General features: G+C 39.0%; 1 pseudogene; it reads right to left on the bottom strand.

Annotated features, from left to right (window-relative positions):
- Nucleotides 1–2250: 2250 nt before the first annotated feature.
- On the bottom strand, nucleotides 2251–12008 carry LOC100668167 (mitotic spindle assembly checkpoint protein MAD2A-like; annotated as a pseudogene).
- Between the last annotated feature and the right edge of the window lie 498 nt (nucleotides 12009–12506).

The following is a 12506-nucleotide window of genomic DNA, read 5'->3' on the forward strand; positions in this document are numbered from 1 at the left end:
GAATGTGAGTGGGTCTGGAAGACAGGCTTACCTGATTTTGAATCCCAGCACCACCATTTATTTAAAGAAAGGCCTTGGTACCATACCTTGAATTCTCTGAGCCTCCATTTCCTAAAAGGTGAATCAGTACTTTTAAAAAGTAACTCAAATTGTTCTTGTGAGAATTAAATAATTCACATAAAGTGCCTAGCAAATAATAGATGCTAAATGTGTTTTTCCAACGTCTTCATATTTCTATAATTTTCAAATTATCTCGATGCTAACCTCTAATTTATAGAGTTCAATCTTATAATCAAAAAAGTAAACAAAAAAAATTCATCTTAATATGAACATCACAGCATTAGTGGCATCTGGTGGAAAATATAAAAGTTACAACGTAGCATTACTACAGATATTCAGATTTTTCATGTTTAGTAATTAAAATAAATTTTAGATACAAAGCAACCAAATGAAAACTAAAACAATGACCAAACCCATTGCTATCGAGCCAATTTCGACTTATAGAGGCCCTACAAGGCAGAGTAGAACTACCCCAGAGGATTTCCAAGGAGAACTTACTTGGTAGATTTGAACTGCTGACCTTTTGGTGAACAGCTGAACTTTTAACCACTACGACACCAGGGTTTCCAAATGAAAACATAAAGATGAAGAAAAAAATGTCTATGAGGATATCTTATTGCGCTAATATTTTATGGGTGGTCTATATTCTAAAAATATATGGGAGGTTAATAAACATAAGAAACTTTAAAAAACAAACCAAACGCATTGCCATCCAGGTTCTGACTCATAGTGACCCTAGAGGGCAGGGTACAACTGCCCCATAGAGTTTCCAAGGAGCACCTGGTGGATTCAAACTTCTGGTTAGCAGCCGTAGCTCTTAACTACTATGCCACCAGGGTTTCCATAAGAAACTTAGGTACACTCTAATAATAAAAAGAATAAACATTTATCAAGCGTTCGACTTTAGTGAAAAGAAGATATAGAGATATGTAGATATAGAGCAGTTACGCTGTGCTGAGTCTCTTTTTACACAATTGTATGGCATAGAATTCCCATTCTTTGCATTCTTACATACTGTGGACATGTTGTCAGGAGGGATAGACCCTGGAGAAGGACACCATGCATGGCAGAGTACAGGGTCAGCGGAAAAGAGGAAGACCCTTAAGGAGGTGGATTGACACAGTGGCTGCAACAATGAGCTCAAGCATAACAACGATTGTAAAGATGGCTCAGGACTGGGCAGTGTTTCATTCTGTCATTCATAGGGTCGCTATGAGTTGGAACCGACTTGTTGGCACCTAACAACAACAACATGGCATAGAAGTCACTTCCCAAGTTTTCATATCAAAATTTACTATGGGGTGTCCTGGGCAACAAATACCTTGAAGAATTTTGTCCTTGATTTGTGCTTCAGAGAATATGGAATTAAGATAAAATAGGGAGACTTGCCATATGATTTCAGATGCTAAGGATGAAGATAACAAATGATATTGTTTTACATGTGAGCCTTAAATAAATATCACAAAATGGAATCTTCAGAAGTAGGGAGGGGTTTTAATATTTGTGACCAAAGAAGAAACTATGATCTAGTACAGGCAAATGACAACCATTGGGCCAAATCCTGCCCATCACTTGGTTTTTGTGATTGGAACACGGCCAGGCTCATTTCTTTATGTATTGTCTACATGTGCTTTTGAGATACAACGGCAAACTTGACTAGGTGCAACAGAAACCAGACGCCTACACAGACTGAACTATTTATTATCTTTACAGAAAAAGTCTGTCAACCCCTGATTTATCAGATTGCTTTCATGTTTCCCCTCCCTCATCTCCATGTATCATCCCCTGCCGACTGATATTTGGCATGGCCATGAGTCTTGCTTTCATTAGTGGAATGTAGGAAAAACATCAGTGTGAAGGTTCTGAAGTCAAGCCTTAACAGTCTTACCTAGTCACTGCCCCTCTGATGGTAGAATGAGGTATGTGGAACACAACAACTTCAGCTAACCTGTTGACTTGTGAGAATAAGAGCTTACTGATACCCCATGGCTCTTTACTATGCAGCAAAAGCCACCTAATACGTGAGATTGTTATACCTTTGCTTGGACATTCCCACGAAGGCTTGTCTTCTCAGACTGAAGACACTAGAAGGATCCTGGAGGCCAGGTGTAGCTCAGTCCCTTCTGGGCTCTATTTCAGACTTTGATGGGCTCAACGGGAACATGTTTTCATTCCTCTACCTATGGTAAGTAAAACAGAATCAGAGTCTAGGCCAGGTCTAGAGGCCCACCGGACTCTTGGAATCTTCATGTCTCTGTTTAAAATGGTGTAGAAACCTGTCACAAATCTTAGAGCTGTTTGCTTTAAATGTCTTCCCCTAAGGTACGCCTAAAGGGGTAGAAACAGGTTGGGACAAGTCCAGTTGGAGTCATAGACCGAAGCTGTTTTCTAATCTCACTTTAACAATAAAGCTCGTAGCTTGACTCCTATTCAATTCCAACATGTTTATTTCTTAACTGATACATAGCCTGGTCTTTAGAACCCTACAACAGTAAACAGTGTCATGCAAATGTAAAATTGGAAAATTTAAATCTGTTAACAGTTATTAGCTGAGATGAAGTGACTGAAGTATATGCTGAACCTTTGAAAATGTGATTTCAGTTTTACATTCTTAATTCTCAAACTGAAAGACAAACAAAGCTTTCCATTGACATTGTTCTTGAATCCATCAAGCAAGGTCATTTGGGAAAAGGTCTATTTATTACATAGAGATAGAGAATCCACAGTTGCTGTCACTGAGGACTCTAAAGCTGCCCTACTTCTCAGGTTTTCAGCCTTTGATTCCTTATGCGGTTAACATTCTTCCATTAAACCTTCCCTAAACTAGCTTTTATTTTCAAAACAAGAGCTTACCTGATGCAGAATTGGTACTACAGAGTTAAACTAGCTTTTATTTTCAAAACAAGAGCTTACCTGATGCAGAATTGGTACTACAGAGTTGCAGCTATAGACCACAGGACAGAAGCTCCTATCATTAAAACTATTTTCAATGAGAAACATTAAAATTCACAGCATTAATTTCTGGAGATGTGTCTTAAAGGAGAAAGAAGTCAGTGCTATACTAAATCACAAATTAAAACAAGATCATTTAATTCGCCAAATAAAGACATGAATGCCTGAAATTTTAGTGTGATCAGTAATATGTGAGCTCCTTTGGGGAAGAACCACATCTTATTTACCATTTCCATTGTTTACTACATAGGCATTCAATGCTTCTTGAAGGCTAAATAGTCCTTGCTTTCTTTAAAGATTTTCAAACATATTTCCTAAAAATACAACCAGAATTTTCATTTCTCCTTATTTATTCCAATGTTCTATTTCTGCTTTCCTTCTCAACCTATATTTCAAATGTTAGAGGTTATGAACTATCCAAGAATTCAAAGGAATGCTTTAATTTTAATAGTGTCCACTTTGTGTTACACTATATGTTGTTTGGATACCTAGAGACTTTTGATTATACCTAATTCAAAATCACTTCCATTTCTGCACTATTACTTTTCTTATTCAAGAAAAGACTTGTGGGTAACCCTTTCTAGCCACCTGGGCCTCATTTAGGTAGCTTCAACAGCTCCTTAGGGTATGGGCTTTCTTAACAGCATTCACTATAACCACCATCAAAGAGTAGCATCTATTTGCCAAGCACTGAGACGAAGGAATATAAGACAATGCACTTCGTTCTTAAAAAGTATGCAATTGGATCAAAAAGATATGATTCATCAAGTGAAGTAATGAAGACAAAGAAATGCATAATTAAATGACATGTGTGGCTACTTTATGGTCCTCTGCAATGTATTTTCCTTTGCCTCCTAAGATTTTAAGCTTCAGAAAGGCCAGAACGTTGTTTCATTCATCCTGACACTTGCAACATAGTATTTTTGCACATTAATAGACGCTCAACATGTAATTTTTGAATAAATGAATACAGGCTATGTGTATTCACTGAAAAGTGAAAGTTAAATTAGAACAGTGTCCAATGGACATTGTAGCTACGTAATAAATTTACTTACTACAAAAGAGATGAGATTAAGAATAGACTATAAAAGATTTCTTTGAAGTTCGCAATAAATTGACCTTGGAAAAATAGGTGAGAACTAGATAGAACACACCTGATGATAGTATTAATGCAGGCACAGGGATAAGCAAGCTGTATAAGTATACAAAGATAACGAACTTGAGAGTAAAAAAAAAGGCCGTATTAAGGATATAGTGAGAAATCTTACACATAAGTCAAGAAGGTAAGGTTAAGAGTGTAGAAAGGCACTTTCTGGTTATTTAGTTGCCCTCGAGTTGATTTTGCCTCATGGCAACCCATCGTGCACACAGTAGAACCGCTCCATATTTTTCAAGGCTCTGAAATTTTGAAAGCAGATTGCCAGGCCTTATTTCCGAGTTGCCTGTAGGTTGAGTTTGAACCACCAAACTTTTCATTACTAGTCCAGTGCTTAATTTTTTGCGCCACCTAGGGACTCCTAGAGGTACTATAATCCAACATTCGCTAAACCGAACTAATTCCAAAAAGCATATCTCTTGTTATACAAACAATCAACATTTATTTTAAGTCGATTATTATGAGATTAAAGTGGTATAACCAAACACAATAGATTCAAGGTACCTCAAGATTTCCTCGTCTTTGTATGCTTTGGACCTATAGCCTAGGTGACACAAAAAAATCCTGTGCAATACTGAACCCATCCCACCTACCATTTAACACCAGTATCAAAACATTTTAAGACAAATTTAAAACATACAAATTTAACTTTATTTCACCATTGTCATTAAAAGCTTGACTTTATGAAACGTAAAAGGACATTTTCAAAGAGTTCTCTATCACAGGAAATTAAACAGTAGAAACATTCAAAGCTTCATAGGTAAAGTTATATAAAGTCAAATAATTGGAAATGTTTTCAACATGGGAACTCTAGATCTAAAAAAATGCTGGACGGACCTCAATATTTCTTGACTTATGGATTATATTAGTTATTTTCAGGATCTAAACAAAGATTCTGAATAGTCAGACTATTTTTGCAATAATTTACAATTAAATATCACTCTACCTATATTCTGACTCAAGCTACTTGACCAAAATGTCTGATTTAGCAAGTTATTTAGCTTTATACTGAAAGTTTTTCCAACTACCGTTGCCACCTTCAAAAGAACTGACATTAAAACAACGTGCAAGATGCTTTTGTGCTCATCTATTTAGCCAAATACATTCATGAGGGGATAATGCCATCATCTCCTCAAATTGATGATGTCAACTCCATGGAACATTAAACAGGTACAAAAAATGGATGATGCACACTTCAGTAGGGTAAAATGTTGTTTCCCCACCTAAAAATTCACCAGCAAAATAAAACATATCAACTTGTAGTTGACTTCCTTTTAGGAAAACACATTTGAGAATTGCAAGTACATTATTTTTCTCAGCTCATCCCTCAGTCATTGACAGGAGTTTTCTAGGCCACCATGCTATTTACTTTGTGGATTGTAGTAGTGAATGAACGAAGACGGACTTCCTCAGAACTGATAACGAACTGTGGTCCTGATTCTTCCCATTTCTCAGGTACAACCAAATCTTTATCTGTGTAAATCAGCAGATCAAATGAACCTAAATTGGGGATAAAAATACATTAAAGTACACCATGTTTTCAAAGGTAAAACAACCTTCCCTGTCTCTCTCACCTTTTGAACCACCCATAGCGTTAAGACAGGATAGCTTGGCCTCTAATCATTAGATAGTATCTTTTCCTCAATGAAAATAAATTTTAATACAGAAAATACTGCAACCTCCTATCATATCTTACGAAAAGTATAGGACTTTTTTTTTTTAAACAGAAAATCATTAAAAATATTATAAGTGTATCATCACATGGGAAAAAAATGAATGTAATCAATGTAATCCATAGGAGAGCTAACATCTTGATTTGTTCACTGTTATGTTTCAGTACCCAGACCACTGCCTGGCATATAATAGGCATTCAACAAATACCTGAAAATGAAAGAATAACTAAGTTTGAAGAGCAAAACACAATTTTACACCTAAAATCTTAACACATAGAAAATAGCAAAGGGAATTACACCAGAACGGGTATTGTAAAAGTTTTCATTTTTTTCCCTGCAATACCCCAATCTTTACTTTTTGCTTTACAATGCTTTGTCCCCCGTTTATATCACATGATACTGACAATTAACAAAAAACTGAATAAAGGGTGATTCTTGAACAGTAGTTTAGCCTTTTCCCCATTACAACTTTAAATGAATGAGAAGCTGTGTAAATACTCACAGGAAACTTCCAAGGGTGGCAGAATTGTTACTGTAGCTGTGATCTGTCTGATCACTGAACGGATCTCATCTTGGATAGTTTTCTGAGACTCTGCTCTGGCTGCACTAGGAAGAAACCAAATCAATTCATGTATTTCAGGTTTCAACAAGTTATTTAAAACTTCTCAGTAACCAAGAGTATTTACCTGCTTAAGTGCTTCTGAAATCAAATGTGTAATGCAATAAGAAGAGTTTAAAAAATAATGAAGAAAAGTATCTTAGGACCTACAGCCTAGTAGGCATAATTTTAATATCCTTATTTATTTCATTTATCCTTTCAGTCATCTATTACGATCAGCATCATATCATTTATTATCACATGACTAGAAAATTTGCCAATCTCTTTAAGTTAGGAAAACTTCAGCATCTCTTAAAATAACAGGAAGGATCAAAAATATTTAATCAGCAATATCATTTTGGATTTTAGAAATGCCTAAAGTCTAACTCCCAAGTCCCTCAAATAAAATGTTAAAGTTGTATGTCAAATTATTTTTATCATCTAAAAATTTCCTGATCTAAACTAAAGGCTTCAGGAGCAAGGTACATTTCATTACGAGACATAACTATGGTTAAGAGTTGGCAGATAAGCACGTCCCGGACAATGCTAGACATCACCAGAGAACGATCGGCATTTCCATCCAGGAGTCTTGAGCCCTCAGTCACTTATGACGTTTAGGTCATGAACATGTCTTACCAAGTTCATGACATTAAAGGAAATAAAGCAGAGTCACATCTTTAGTTGGGGAAGAGTCTAAGAAAACCCCTTAGATATAAGTACATTCCTGAAATGCCCCATCTATTGTGTCTTGTAGAGTTCTGAATAGAGCACCATAAACATTAAAATTTAGAACTCGATGCTATGAACTAAGGCATTAGCTTAGAGAATACCATCTCCACAAATCCATGATGCGCTAAACTGAGCACAATTCTTTTCCACAGGAGATTGAAGATTTAATTAAACTGACAGAAACACTTTACGCCATTTACTTTACATGAAACTAGTTCAATACATTTAGAACCCATTTCGTAATGAAAACAAGTTTTTGGAAAAGGCTTATCAGAGCAAAAATCATTTCTTACTTACCCGTCATCTTTTGCAGTCTTGTCACACTCAATATCAAACTGCCATCTTTCAAGGACCGTACTGCTTTCAATATTTGAGATGACTACTACCAGTTTCTGAGCAGAACATTTGTATAACCATTCTGCAACACAAAACAAGGCATCTTTTTTGGTCCACTGCATTGCAAAGCAACTCTTACCTTCTCAGGTCTCTCGTCCTACCCTCGGCCAATTCCTACCACTGGTATTTTGTACCCCCTCCCTTCTGCTCAGAAAACTTATCAACACATCAATAATCTAGCTCCTCTTTTCAAATTCTCAGGATTTCTACAAAGTACAGTACTCGCTGCTGAGGATACAGTGAGCAAGAGAGATTTTCACCCACAATCAAGGTAGGAGCGTAGGAGATGGGAACTGATTTAATCACCACACCAACAAATGTGAAATTACAACTGCAGTGACTGCTGTGAAGGAGAAATGGTACAATGAAGAGCATTTAAATAGGAAAAACTGGCCCAATCAGGGAGGACAGGGAAGGCTTCAGCTTAGCTCTGAGGGGCAAACAGTATTAAATATGCAAAAGGAAAGGGAAGAAGGTACAGGCCTTAAGTACTTGAGGGTGACAGCACGTGACTATAGGACTGAAAGAAAGCCAGTACAACTGCAGGAAAGATAAACAGGAGCCAGACCATTCAAGGCCAGGTGGGCCAAATGAAATTGTATCTGAAGAACCAGGGAAGTCATCACTGTGTTTGAAATAGGACGTGATATAATTAGATTTACATTTCAAAACTATCACTTTGAAAATGGGTTACAGGGGATCTAGACATTAGTGTAGATCCCTTACTCCCTTACCAAAAGGTTGTTTAACAAAAGGTTGGCAGTTCAAATTCAGCAGCTGCTCCTTGGAAACTTATGGGGCAGTTCTAGTCTGTCCTATAGGGTCAGTATGAGTTGGAATCGATTCAACGGCAATGGGTTTGGATTTTTGGTTTTTAGACACTAATTTGTTGATTTAGTAGTTTAAGCAAGATGAGATCATTAAAGCATGTAGGAGGTATATTGGTAGAAATGGAGAAGTAGACAGATTCAAGGGATTTCATGGTGAAATTTATCAAAACTTACTGGATTAACTCCCATAGCTAACAAGTCAGGAATACCTCCCAAGTTACTGGCTTGTATCGCCGGTTGGATGGTTGAGCCATTCACTGCTAGGAAAGTGAGTTGAAAGTGGAGCACTTTTGGAGATAATCTTAAATTCAGTTTTCAACATGATGAGTCGGAAGTATCTCCGGGATAGTTACATAAGAAAGCCATTGGGTATGTAAGTTTGGAGTTAGGAGAGATTTGGGTTAGATATAAAAAGTCAACTACACAAAGTTTATCAGAACATGTCAGAGATCATCTAGAGAGATTATAAAGTGAGAGGAGGGCCTCAGATTGAGCTCTGAGGTAACTTTGAAAACTGATATAGCATATACAGGAGTCAGCAAAGTTTTCCGTCAAGAAACAGAAAATCATTTAGTAATCAGTAAATATTTCAGATTATGTGGGCCACCTAGGTGTCTGTTCTGTTTGCAAGTAGTACAAAAACAGACCACCAGCTGGACTCCTGGCATATATCAACAACTTGCCATCAAAGGTTTAGCTCTTAAAAGGAGAATGGGTGGTCATTTGAAGGGGATTTCGGGTAGGCAGCAATTTTTCTTCTTTGACAATTGGAGACATGATGTCATTGGGAAGAATCCCAATCAAAACAGAAATAAAAAATAGGAGAAAAAGTAGTGTAAAGTCCCTGAGGACACTAGAAGCAACGGGACTCAAAACAGATAAACAATTTGCCTCAAAGAATAACTCCTCAATTTTAATAAATACAAAAGAGGGAACAAGCTAAATAGGAAGTCCAGATACATTTGAGGTGGAATTTCATTTGAGTGGTCTTGAAACAGATAATCCAATGAACCAGCGGCTCAGGCAATGCTTGCTTCTCCATCAAATTGAGATGAAGACACAGACCTATACATACAGATCTGTGGAGGTTCTAGGCCAATTCACCTGGGTGTAGCTCTATGAACGGCTACGGGAGATTTAGCCCTAACCCTCTGACCCATAACTTTGGATGCAACTTTGGGAGAGCGAGGTTACTCCTAATGACATGCTTCCTGCTTACACCTGAGACTGATATCTACTACCACATCCCCAACAGTCCCCCAATCTTGCTATTCTGATAGCACTGACCTACTAAAGCATAAGTTCTTCGAGGCTGAGAAACTCTGTACTCCTATCTTTCTTTCCTTGCCTTTTCACCATTGCTTGAGATCCTTCCATGCAGACCTGCACAAGTATGTAGGGATTTTACTCATGCAGATATTAATGGCAGGAAAATGTTACTAGCTTATCTAGAGGATAATGTAGCTTCATAGTGGTATCAAGCTAACGAACGTCAGACGGCCATTATCAGAACTGCATATTAAAACAGAAAAGGTAAAAAATAAAATAAAAACTAAAAAATGAAGCTACAACTGAACATGAAAAAATTCTGAAACAACAATACAAAAAACAATTTTTGAATTTAAAAATTCAAAAGAAAAAGGATGGCCACTGCTAAAAGACAAACTAGTATTTTGGAAGAACTAATGGGGAGAAACGGAAGTTGAAACATGAAAGGGAAACTATCAGAAATTCTAGAAGGAAAAAAAAACATGGAGAACAGTACTGGTACAACAGGTAATAAAGCAATTTCTTGAGTGAAAGAAAAAATTGAGGGTTCAGGTAAAAGAGACTCAGTCACAGGCAGATTAAAAACAAAGATATAGGGAAAAAGCTAAAAAATGGGTGTTCTGTTACTTAGGATTTTTTTTTTTTTTTTTAAGTTTAGTCCCAGAAACCCAAGTTTAGTATTTTAGTATTTTATTTTCCTTGATGTTTCTCTAACACTAACTTTAAAATCTCAGCGGCTACAGAGAAAGCATCATTTTAGGAATGTACAGTCGTCGTTTTCTCAAACACTATCATAATTACGTGAAGTTCTAACTTGTACCATTTGTCCATATGAACTTTTGAATTACAGCAAAAATCATTCTAAGAGAGTTGATGGAGACATTTATCAAGTCATATCATATTCGTAACATCAAAATACTCAGCCACCTCAGAATGTGGTGGAAAAGGATTTAATTTATACACTCTGTGCTTTCTCCCAATTGAAAACCACTACATATTTCAGAAGGCAGTGTGTTTCACACTTCTATATAGGAAGCTGAAAAACGACCAAGATGACAGGCAATGTGGATACAAAAATGGCTGCAAAACTCAAAGTGCTTTCAATTATTAAATACCTTTTAGTTGATCCACCACATTATTTAGGTATTTGATGAGTTCAGGATCAGCAGTCACAAGGAAGGTGAGTCCATATGTTTGCACTCAGGTAAAAGTTTCAGATGGATATATGCCACACTGATATAAAAGGATGTTAATGTCAAATGCTGAAAGCAAAAGAAACATTAAAGTCATTATCATTTGTAGCTACAGAAAATAAACCATATTTAGATGGAAAAAATTTTTTTTTAATTTTTTTTTATGTGGTGGATTATGGTTTCATTAATGGTGTAAAACTGTAAATGCTGAAACACAGGTTCGCTTGTCTTACTCAAGGCAGAGTACGTCTGTACAAAGTGGCATTAAATGTCCATAAAATCTTGCTTCTGGGTAAAAGAAAGCAATATATGCGTTCACGTGGCAATAAAGGACAAATTAAACGCCAAAATGCATTAACCCACCACTGCCACATTTCGTCTCATTGTAATCCAAGACTAAATTCAGATTACATGGCTAGAAGATACAAAACAGGCTTGGACCGACTGGTCAACTGCTCGAGACAAGCTTCTCCTCTTTTTCCTCCTTTTCTCCCCTCATGTCCTGCCGGGCTCTAGTAGAAGTCGTGCACACAGCTGGCCTGGTCCGGGGCAATGCTATCCAGACAAAGTCTCATGAACTGTGCCCTGCCTCAGAACCAACGCCGGGCAGGGGCTGGGTCAAAACACACACTGGGTCTCCGCTCAGCCGTACCAGGTCTCAGGGGGCTGCGGAGTCCGACCAAAGAACCGCTCAAGGTGAAGCCGCTGAACCGGAGGCGGCCCCCGCAGCGCCCAGCCCTCTCCCCCACCATTAGCAACGCGTCCCGAGCTAGGCGCCGGCATCCGCCTCTCCGCCGATTCCTCGGCGCCGGCAGACAGCGCGGGGCCGCGAGGGCTCGAATTCAGGGCCGCTCCGGCCCATCCCGGCTCCCCACCTCGAAGGCCGAGCCGCGGGCCTACGGGACGGCCTGGGCTCGGTTCTCCCCAACCCTGGCCCGCACCAGGACTTACAGAAGAACTCGGCCACGATTTCGGCGCTTCCGCGGAGCGTAACACCCTGCTCCCGGGTGAGCTGCAGCGCCATGGCTCGGCCCACAGACTAAGGCGCGGCTTACACCGGGCAAACACCGACTGCCCCGGCTCCGGCAGCGCTTCCCCGCCATTCGTTTCAAACGTTACCTAGCAGCCCACCGTCCTGCCCTTCGCGCAGGCGCGGTGAATCTCCTGGTCCCGCCTACGCAGCGGCGCCCTGGCCTGCCTCTCCGCCCTCCCTCCCTCGCCCTGGCCGGAGCTGACTAAATGCGCAGGCGCGGTCAGTGGACCTGGCCTTGCTACTCAGGGTTTGGTTACGTGTGTGGGTTTTTGCTCCTTGGGTGATAGAGTCTCCTCGTGACAGAGTCGATGGGGCAGAGTGGAGAAGATGGGCAATTCCTATTTTTGCGTCCGCTTACTACGACTATGGACTGAGCGAGCAAGGAGCACAATTTTTTTGAGTTTTAAAGGTATTTTGAAACTAATGTAAACTGCCTATCAGCTGCACCTAAAGTGGCCCCATTGATCTTCATACTTGTTCATGTTGCCCAGTAGCAGATGCATGGTGAAAATTTATCCAGAAGCAAGTGCACGCCGAGCAGCCAAGCCACTGCCTTCTAGAGCCTGGTGCCCATGTTGTCAGGGTGCCTTCCAGTTGGTTCAGACACATAGTGACCC

This window comes from Loxodonta africana, chromosome 5 (genome assembly GCF_030014295.1).
Source record: "Loxodonta africana isolate mLoxAfr1 chromosome 5, mLoxAfr1.hap2, whole genome shotgun sequence".
Taxonomy (NCBI): Eukaryota; Metazoa; Chordata; class Mammalia; order Proboscidea; family Elephantidae; genus Loxodonta; species Loxodonta africana.